Here is a 10,950-nt window from a genome sequence, read left to right on the forward strand (position 1 = left end):
ATTAAGTTAAGTTCTCTATCAACCTCTCTCATCCATTTAAAAAAAGAAAAAGCCTCACTGTAACTATCACCTGTAGCTCTTGACATCTCTTCTTGGTTAAGGTTCCTAAATTTGCGGTCTCTACTTATATCCAATTTCTCACCTCTCATTCACACCTCAACGCACTATAATTTTGTCACCCTTCTCCCCACACACGCCAATGAAACTTTTCTTGCAAGGATAAGAAAAGATCTAGTTACCAAAGTCTAACCGACACTTTCCAGTCTTACTTGCTCTTTCTGCTACATTTGCCACCCCCTTCTAAAACCACTCTCCTCCATTGTCTTCCTTAACATAATTTTCCACTGGGTTTTCTCCTCATCTGGCTTCTCAGTCTCCATCTCACGTGATATATTTCTCTACTCATCCCTTAAATGGTTTTAGCCTCAGGATTTTAGTCTCAGCCATCATCCTTCTGACTTTCCAATATAAAATCCTTAGTGACTCCTCGGTGCCTGGACTTTAGTCAGGGCTCTCTTGGTTGAAGGAAAAAGAAACTCTAACTCAAGGAGGAGGTTTACCGTAAGATAAATAAAAGGAAGCTCAGGAATCCAGAATATACTGACAAGTTAGGACAAGCTGACTTCAACATGTACCCAACTCCCTAATGACCACCCCCAATTCCAAATCTAACAACGTTATACAACTCCTCTCTTGTAAATTTAGTTCAGATTCCTGCTTGAGGGTTGGAGGAGTCCTCTAACTGGTCTAGGTTACCCTTTTAAACCCAGCCTTACATATCACAGACTGCTATTAAAAGTTTAGAGTAAATAGTACTAGAAAGGTAAACTAGAGCCAGAACTATGAATGGCAGACATAGAATGTGTTTTATACATTATGTAATTGGAAGCTATTAAAGATTTATGAAATGAGAAGAATTCAGAGTGAAGTGTTCAGGGAGACTTGTGTTGTATCAATGACCAGTAGGACTTTAGGGCATAGGGTCTCCGTCTTAGTCATCTAGTGCTGCTATAACAGAAATACCACAAGAGGATGGCTCTAACAAAGAGAAATTAATTTTCTCACAGTAAAGTAGGCTTAAAGTCCAAATTCAGGGCATCAGCTCCAGGGAAAGGCTTTCACTCTCTGTCTTCTCAGCAATCTTCCCCTGGACTAGGAGCTTCTTTGTGAAGGGACCCCAGGCCCAAAGGATGTGCTCTGCTCCCGGCACTGCTTTCTTGGTGATATGAGGTCCCCCTGTCTCTCTGCTTTCTTCTCTCTTTTATATCTCAAGATACAATCCAATCTTGATAGATTGAGTCCTGCCTCACTAACACAACTGCCGCCCATCTTCCATCACTAACATCATAGAAGCAGGATTTCCATATCCAGGAAAATCACACAATACCGGGACTCATGGCCCAGCCAAATGGATACACACAGTTTTTCAGCGGGGGGGGGGGGGGGGGGGGACACATAATTCAATACATGACAGTCTCCAATCCAGACCAGTAGGGAGATGTGGTTTTAGTTTACGTGGAAGGATGTAAGAAAAGAAACGGTTTTTGTTGTGTTTTCATTGCTCTCCTGTATAAAGAATTATGAAGAATATTTGGCTAACTAATGAGAAAATAGGCTGATCAACTGATATGGAGAGATTTCCAAGATATATTATTAAGGAAAAAAAACAAGGTGCAGTACAGTATATATGGTAGGCTATATTTTGTTTAAGAAAGGGAGATAAATACTGAGAGGAAAAATAAGAAATTAAACATTACATACAGGAGATGGGGGAATGAAGTGAAGGGGCAGGGATGGAAATGAATCTTGTCTATGAATTATTTATATTTTTTACTTTGAACCATAAAAAAGCAATAACCATTAAAAAAATAAAATTTAAAAGCAATCCTATAATTGAAAACTAATTGTAGCAAATAACTACACAAAATTAGTATAAAAACCATACCAAAAAAATAATTTCTCAACTAATTTAGAACACAGTACTTTGGACATCCTTTGTTGTTAGCTGCCATCCAGTCCACCCCTGACTCATGGCTACCCCATGTGTACAGTGTAGTATGGCTCCATAGGTTTTTCTTGGCGGTGGTGCAATGGTTAGGTGCTCCAGGGCTAATCCAAAGGTTGGCAGTTTGCACCTGCCCAGCAGTTCCACAAGAGAAAGACCTGTCAATCTGCTTCCTGTAAATATCACAGCCTAGAAGACCCTATGGGGTAGTTTTACCCTATCACACGGGGTCACTTTGTGTAGAAAATTGACATGACAGCACCTAACAACAACCATCTTTATGGAAGCAGATTGCCAGCCTTTCTTCAGTGGAGCCAGTGGGTGAGTTCGAATCACCAACCTGTAGATTAGCCAATCGCAAATTGCTTGTGCCACCCGTGGGATGAATTCTAAGGACAAAAAGAACTATAAAGAAATTTAAAACTCCAGCAGGTTTACTGTAAATGAAAATACTGGTATTATTATTTGGGAAACTTTTTTTTTATATTGTAGGATAAAGCAGATAATTATGATAAACAGCTGTTAGAAATTAAGTTTTTCAGTGAAAGAGAATAAACGTACAATTATAAAATCAAAGAAAAAAATTTTTTAAAGTGATGCAGCCCAAGTCTTACAGGTAGTAGACTGAAGAATACAGACTAGTAATCCAAAAGGACAATAAAACTAAAAAAAAAAACAAAAAACTCATTGCTGTCTAGTCATTTGCAACTCATAGCAACCCTATAGGACTGAGTAGAACCGCCCCATAGAGCTTCCAAGGAGGGCCTGGTGGATTTGAACTGCCGAGCTTTTGGTTAGCAGCCATATACCACTGTAAGAAGGAAGAAATTCAGGAATTTATCTTTTTAAAAGTTATATCTGAAAAAAAATTGTATCTGTTCTTATAAATCTTGCTCTACATTTTTGCCTCCCTTAAAATTGATGTTTTTAAATAATAACTTTAAATTATTTTAATTAGTTCTACTTTCAAAAAGGAAAAACAATAATAATAGTATTTCAGGAGGTAGCACCTGATGAGGAACCAGTGGTACTGAAGGAAGAGGTCCAAACTGCAGTGAAGGCACTGGCGAAAAATAAGGCACCAGGAATTGACAACATATCAATTGAGATGTTTCAACAAACTGATGCAGCACTGGAAGTGCTCGCTCATCTATGCCAAGATATTTGGAAGACAGCTATCTGGCCAACTGACTGTAAAAAGATCTATATTTATGCCTATACCAAAGAAAAGTGATTCAACACAATGTGGAAATTATCCAACAATATCATTAATATCACGTGCAAGTAAAATTTTATTGAAGATCATTTAAAAGCGACTGCAGCAGTACATTATCAGGGAACGGCTAGAAATTCAAGCCAGGTTCAGAGGAAATGTGGAACCAGGGATATCATTGCCGATGTCAGATGGATCTTGGCTGAGAGCAGAGAATACCAGAAAGATGTTTAGTTGTGTTTTATTGACTATGCAAAGGCATTTGACTGTGTGGATCATACCATATTATGGATAACTTTGTGAAGAAGGGGAATTCCAGAACACTTAATTGTGCTCATGAGGAACCTGTGCATAGATCAAGAGTCAGTCATTCCAACAGAACAAGAGGATGCTGCCTGGTTTAAAGTCAGGAAAGATGTGCATCAGGGTTGTATCATTTTAACATAGTTTTTCAATCTGTATGCTGAGCAAATAATTCAAGAAGATGGACTATCTGAAGAAGAACAGGGAATCAGGATTGGAGGAAGACTCATAAACAACCTGCATTATGCAGATGATACAAATTGACTTGCTGAAAGTGAAGAGGACTGTTAAAGCACTTACAAACTGTCATGGATTGAATTATGTCCCCTAAAAGTATCTGTCAACTTGGCTAGGTCATGGTTACCTTGTATGATTGTCTACCATTTTATCTTCTGATGTGATTTCCCTAAATGTAAATCCTATCACTATGATGTAATAAGATGTATCAGCAGCAGTTATATTGATGAGGTCTACAAGATTAGGTAGTGTCTTAAGCCAATCTCTTTTGAGATATGAAACAGAGAAGTGAGCAGAGAGACTTGGGGACCTCATACCACCAAGAAAGCAGCGCTGGGAGCAAAGCACTTCCTTCGGACCTGAGGTTCCTGCGATGATATGCTCCCAGGCCAAAGGAAGACTGATGACAAGGACCTTCCTTCAGAACTGACAGAGAGAGAAAGCGTTCCCCTGGAGCTGGTGCCTGAATTCAGGCTCCTAGCCTACTGGTCTGAGAGAGAATAAACTTCTTTCTGTTAAAGCCATCCACTTGTGGTATTTCCGTTATAGCAGCACTAGATGACTAAGGCACTGATGAAGATCAAAAACTACAGCCTTCAGTATGGCTTACACTTAAACATAAAGAAAACAAAAATCCTCACAACTGGACCAATAAGCAACAGCATGATAAATGGAGAAAAGATTGAAGTTGTCAAGGATTCCATTTTACTTGGATCCACAAGCAAAACCCATGAAGCAGTAGTCAAGAAATCAAAGGACACATTGCATTGTGCAAATGTGCTGCAAAAGACCGCTTTAAAATGTTAAAAAGTAAAGATGTCACCTTGAAGACTAAAGTGCACCTGACCCAAACCCTAGTGTTTTCAATCGGCTCATATGCATGTGAAAGCTGGACAATGAATAAGGAAGACCAAAGAAGAATTGATGCCTTTGAATTATGGCGTTGGCGAAGAATATTGAATATATCATAGATAGCCAAAAGAATGAACAATCTATCTTGGAAGACGTGTAGCCAGGATGCTCCTTAGAAGCAAGGATGGCGAGACATCGTCTCACATACTTTGAATATGTTATCATGAGGCATCCCTGGAGAAGGACATCAAGCTTGGTAAAGTAGAGGGTCAGTGGGGAAGAGAAAGACCATTGAGATGGGTTGACACAGTGGCTCTAACAATGGACTCAAGCATAACAATGATAGTGAGGATGGTGCAGGAACTGGCAGTGTTTCGTTCTGTTGTATATAAGGTTGCTGTGAGTCGAAACCGACTTGACAGTACCTAACAATAACAACAACAATACAGAGGTAGTAGCATTGAAAATAGAAAATATGGGACTGGAAGAAAAGAAGGAATCTGGAGGGCTTTTGATTGATTGAGTATAGCATTGGAAAATCAGAAAGAATAAAAAAATGACTCCAAGGTACCAACCCTGCTGACCACAAAAATTGTAGTGAGTGCTGTGTGTAGAAATAAGAAGAGAAAATCCTTTGTTGGGAAAGGTGCTTTCTGTTTTAGATATTTTGAATTTTAGTTGGATATTTTTAACAGGCAATGAGAACTGTAAAGCTCTAGCATGGAAAAACATCTAGAATCCAAAAAAAGTTTTGTTTTACTTTTTTTAACAATCCTCATAGAAGAGGTCGAAGCTTGGAATTTAAAAATATGGAGTGAGAGTTTGGACAGAGACCAAAGTCCAAATGTCAGGAGCACCAAAATAAGAAAACAAAAGAAGAAATGCCACCTGGAAAAGGACAATAAGTTGTTGGATAGGGGAAAGAATCAGGAGAGTGCTATTTAATGAAAGCAATGGGAAGAAATAGTTGCAAGGCAGAAGAGGTAGTAGCCATCAGTGTCAAACAGTTCAGATGTCATGAGTATAGGGACTGAGAAATGACAAATTGATTTGGTGATTAGAAAGCCACTAATAATTCCACTTCTGGGAATCTGCCCTTAGGAAATAATTCAGAAGATTTATGCAGAAATACATTAATCTCTGGCCTAATGACAGAGGAAACAAATTATGTTATTTTTATACTACAGAATATTATGTAGCAATTAAAATGATGTTTTTTTGAAGCATTTCATGATAGAGGATAGTGTTAAGGAAAAAAAGTAGGAAACAATTGTATATATAGTATATATAGTACATTCTCAACTATATAAAATGCATAGAAAATTATAGCAAAGAATATGAGAAAATGTTAACATTATTTACCTCTTGGTAGTGGGATTATGAATAATTATTTCAGGCTTTCTGTTTTTTCCTCCACTTTCCAAAATTGTCATAATGAATTTACATTTTTAATCAATATTATTATATCACTTTTACTCATGAAATAAACTGAAATTTGATTTGGATGTATTTACTGATTTATTCTACAATATATCATATTATAATTTTTTTTAATGTATGTCATTATATGATACCTTGTTGTGAGTTGCTGTTGAGTTGATTCTGACTATGGTGACCCAATATGTGCAGAATAGAACTGCTCCATAGGGTTTTCAAGACTGGGATCTTTTGGAAGCAGATCACCAGGCCTGTCTTCTGAGGCACCTCTGGATGGGATCCAACCACTGAGCTATCAGCCAGTATTCCAGCACTTAACCATTTGCACCACCCAGAGACTCCTTATGATATCTTAAAACCTCTTTAAAGGCATAGATACCTCATGAAATTTAACTTTATTGAGATTTCGTGTTTGGCATTTGAGAAGAGAGTATCCTAGTTGACTAGGAGAGTAGGTATTTACATTTCACTCTTGGCATCTTCCTTACACTTGCATAGTGGTAAGAAAGAAAGCTTACAAATACATTTGATATGACATTTGCATTGCTGTATCCATTGCTTCTTATATTCCTCTATTCAGAGTTCAGTTCATTCTTGCTGAATTAGAACTTTTGGTAGTCTTTTTTTTATGGGTAAACTCTCTGTCTTAGGCATCTTGGGGCTGTCACGTAATACTGGGAATGATGGACTAGCCATGTTGACACACATTTTGGGGGAGCACAATTCAATTCATAACACTCTCTTGGAATTCATATGTTTGAAAATGTTTTGATAATTTAGTTGAATGTAGAACTCTGGATAGATGGTTCATTTCCCTCAGTTCTTTGAAGATATTTTTCCATTGCTTTCTTGCATCTATTGTTGCTGATGAGATGCCATCTCTTTGCAGAAAATTCACCTATCATCTCTGATCATTTTAAAGGTTTCTTTTTTTTTTAATTAACATTCTGAGTTTTCATTGTGATGTATAAAAGCATGGTTTTGTTTTTATTTGTTCTCCTTTGGATTTGGTAAGCTTTTTAAATTTGAGGATTCATCTTTTTTCAATTCTGGAAATTTCTCAACCATTATCACTTCAAATACTGCCTCTTCCAATTCTTCTTCTTGAATCCTGTTAGACATATTTTGGAGCAATGCATTTTATCTACCAGATCGCTAGTTGCTCAAATCTATCTTCCAATTCATACTCTTTATTGTGTTTGTTATTTATCCCACTCACTGAAGTTTTTTTATTGCAGTGACTGTATTTTTTTATGTCTAGAATTTCCATTAGAGTTTTTTTTTTTTTTCCATCTGTTCTTTTTTCATAATGTTCTATGGAGCCTATTCCTATTTTACAAACCTCATTTTAAAGACTATTTCTGTATATCTTAGTCATCTAGTGCTGCTATAACAAAAATACCACAAGTGGATGGCTTTAACAGAGAAGTTTATTCTCTCACAGTCCAGTAGGCTAGAAAGCCGAATTCAGGGCGCTGGCTTCAGAGGAAGGCTTTCTTTCTCTGTCGGCTCCGGAGGAAGTTTCTAGTGATGCATCAATCTTCCTTTGGTCTGGGAGCATTTCACCATAGGAACTTCAGCTCCAAAGGACACACTCTGCTCCCAGTGCTGCTTTCTTGGTAGTATGAGAGATTCCCAAATCTCTGCTTACTTCTCTTTCCTTTTCTCTGTTAAGAGATAAAAAGTGGGGCAGGCCACACCCCAGGGAAACTCCCTTTATATTGGATCAGGGATGTGACCTGGTAATGGTGTTACAATCCCACCCTAATCCTCTTTAAAATAAAATTACAATCACAAAATGGAGGGCAACCACAGAATACTGGGAATCATGACCTATCCAAGTTAATACACAGATTTTGGGGGGACATAATTCTATCCATGACACTGTATTATTAAGAGTTTCTCATTGTAATTTTTCCCATGTAGTGTGTATGCTGACCATCTCTCATGATGTCAGATTTCCTCAAATGCTTCGTAATTTTGATCTATGAGCTCATTTTTAGCATGAATCATATCCTGCAGGATCCTGTGCTTCCCTGTGTTGTGAAAGCACTCCTCCAACAGGGCCCATTTCCATTGATTATTTTGCTCTGGCTTTTTGCATAATTAAGCTAGTTTGAAAAATGGGAATCATTCATACATATTACGTAGTCTAGGATGCTGATACTTTCAATAATCACTATACCTTCTCCTCACTTATCGACTATCTTGTTATCTGACATTTTGCATTTATAATAGTAAAAAACCTATTATCCCACTATTTTGTGCATTAACAACGTACAGCTGGCACTAATGAATGCTGAGGTGTGAGGCAAGAGTAACACTGGGCGTGAAGTTAAGGTTTTGTGTCAGCTTGGTTGGGCCATGATTCTCAGTGGCTTCGCAGTTATGTAATGATGTAATTTGGCAGTTATGTGGTTCATTTTCTGATCTGATGTGGTCATCTTCCATTTTCATGTAACACCAATTTCACATAATGACCTGGTCTTTGGAACCTAACCATGTTGATAAGTGAGGAGAGGGTATACAGGCTACAGAGTTTCCACACTGCTGTGGATTTCCCTCCATGGCACTTGAAGATTTTCTTTTCTTTCTATAGATTCCAGCAATGTAGTAAAACAATAAAAAAAAAATGTAAAATTTTTGTGTCTGGAAGGAAGGTAGATTAAAGGATGGGGTAATAAGTTTCCTTTGAGTCAATTCTTTTGGCAGTATTGACTACCAGTCCTTGTATAACTTTTAAACATAAAAAAGTCACTTCAAGAATGTTATTTCAGGAGGCAGAGACAAAATGGTGGAGTAGCCAGTCGCTTCCTGTGGTCTCTCTTACAACAAAGACCCACCCCCCAAAAAACAAGTGAATTGATTATATATGACAAGCTAGGAGCCCTAAACATCAAAGGCAAAGTTGAGGAATTGGACTGAGCAGCAGGGGGAGGAAGAAATGGTTCAGAAGCAGCAAGGAGTTGCCAAAACTGACCTGGCAGGAACTGGCACCCCACAGGCTAAATTTGCAACTGCTGCAAGCATGGTGAGGCAAGCAGAGGCATTGTGGATGTGTTTTCCACATTGGGGGAGGCTGAATGGCAGACAGTCTGCTCAACCATCCAGAACAAGTGAGTAGCAGCCCACAATCAGCAAACAATAAGTACTTGCATTTAACCTATTGAGATACAAAAATACGCCTTCAGGAAAAAACTCTCACCCACTTACCTGCTCCCTTCCTGCTCTGCACTGGGCTATATCCCCTGGGCCAGAAGAAGGACCCTGCACTCACCCTGAGCCATTCTCCTGGCCTTGGAGAGGGAATGAATTAACAAAGAGAGGAAAAAATAATGTACCAGCTCCCCTAAGCTGGGAACTCAGGGTAGAACACCTCCTTTGCCTAAGTACAGGCATAAGGGGTCCACAGATTTTGAATGACTTTCGCTCCTGCATACCTGAATGGGCCCATTTCAGCAGCTTAGGTCCTCATTAGCACAGTACAACAGGGTAGATACCTGAAGTCTAACTTCAACTGTTTCAGCTACATGGTAGAGAGGCAAGTTCGTGACATTTGACCCTGCTCTGACTATTAAGCAGGGTCCTTACCTACCCACATCATGGGCCTGAGGACTGGTGGCACCATCCATGACACCCAGCCACCTGTGACAGAGGTCCAAGAATAAGTGGTGCCTCCGAGTCCTTATAGCCAACAGGATTGGGTGCCCATAGTCTGGATGCAAAACCCACTCACTTAAATGCTCTAGGGAACAGGGATACACTTTCCTCACAGACACTCAGGGGCAGTTGTCAGCCCCCTGCCTTGCTCAAGGGACCCAGATACCTGTGCCTACACCAATCACCCCTGCTTGTCTAGGGCTGTAGGTGAAAGCCTGCACCACACACCTGGTGACTGACTACCTGGACTCCTCAGCTGAATCCATATTAGAAAAGTAAATAGACTGCTGGGCTCACGTACCTAGTAACAGATCTAACCACCTGGTGATAGGACATTAGAGTTTCAAAGGCACTAATAATCAAACTAGCTCACTTGAGCAGCCTATTTGGGCATATCAAAACAAAAAACAAGAACCTAGGACACGGTAAGCAAACATATAATAAATAAATATGATAACTTATTGACTGCTTGGAGACAACAGTCAATATCAAATCACCTAAAGAGGCAGAGCACAATGGCTTCAGCAAGCTCCCACAACAAAGAATTAAGAAATCTTCTGGATGAAGAGAACTTCCTGGAATTACTGGAGGTAGAATACAAAAGATTAGTATACAGAGCTCTTCAAGAGATCAGGAAAGAGATTAGGTAAAATGCAGAACAAGCCAAGGAATGCACAGACAAACCATTAGAGGAACTAAAGCAGATTAGACAAGAGCATAATGACAAATTTAATAGGCTGCAAGAGCCCATAGAGAGGGAGCAAACAGAAATTCAGAAGATTAACAACAAAATTTCAGAATTAGACAATTCAATACAAAGTCATAAGAGCAGAACTGAGGAAATGGAAATCAGAATTAGTGAGATTAAAGATAAAGCACTTGGCACCAACATATTTGAGGAAAAATCAGATAAAAGAATTTTAAAAAATGAAGACAACTTAAGAATTATGTGGGACTCTATCAAGAGGAATAACTTGCAAGTGATTGGAGGACCAGAATGGGTGGGGGGGGAGCATAACAGAAAATATAGAGAGAATTGTTGAAGATTTGTTGGCAAAAATCTTCCCTGATATTGTGAAAAATGAGAAGGTATCTATCCAAGGTGCTCATTGAACCCCACGCAAGATAGATCCTGAAAGAAAGTCACCAAGACATATCACAATAAAACTTGCCAAAACCAAAAATAAATAGAGAATTTTAAGAGTGGCTAGGGATAAATGAAAAGTCACCTACAAAGGATGAA

The sequence above is a fragment of the Elephas maximus genome, chromosome 6 (assembly GCF_024166365.1).
Source record: "Elephas maximus indicus isolate mEleMax1 chromosome 6, mEleMax1 primary haplotype, whole genome shotgun sequence".
Taxonomy (NCBI): Eukaryota; Metazoa; Chordata; class Mammalia; order Proboscidea; family Elephantidae; genus Elephas; species Elephas maximus.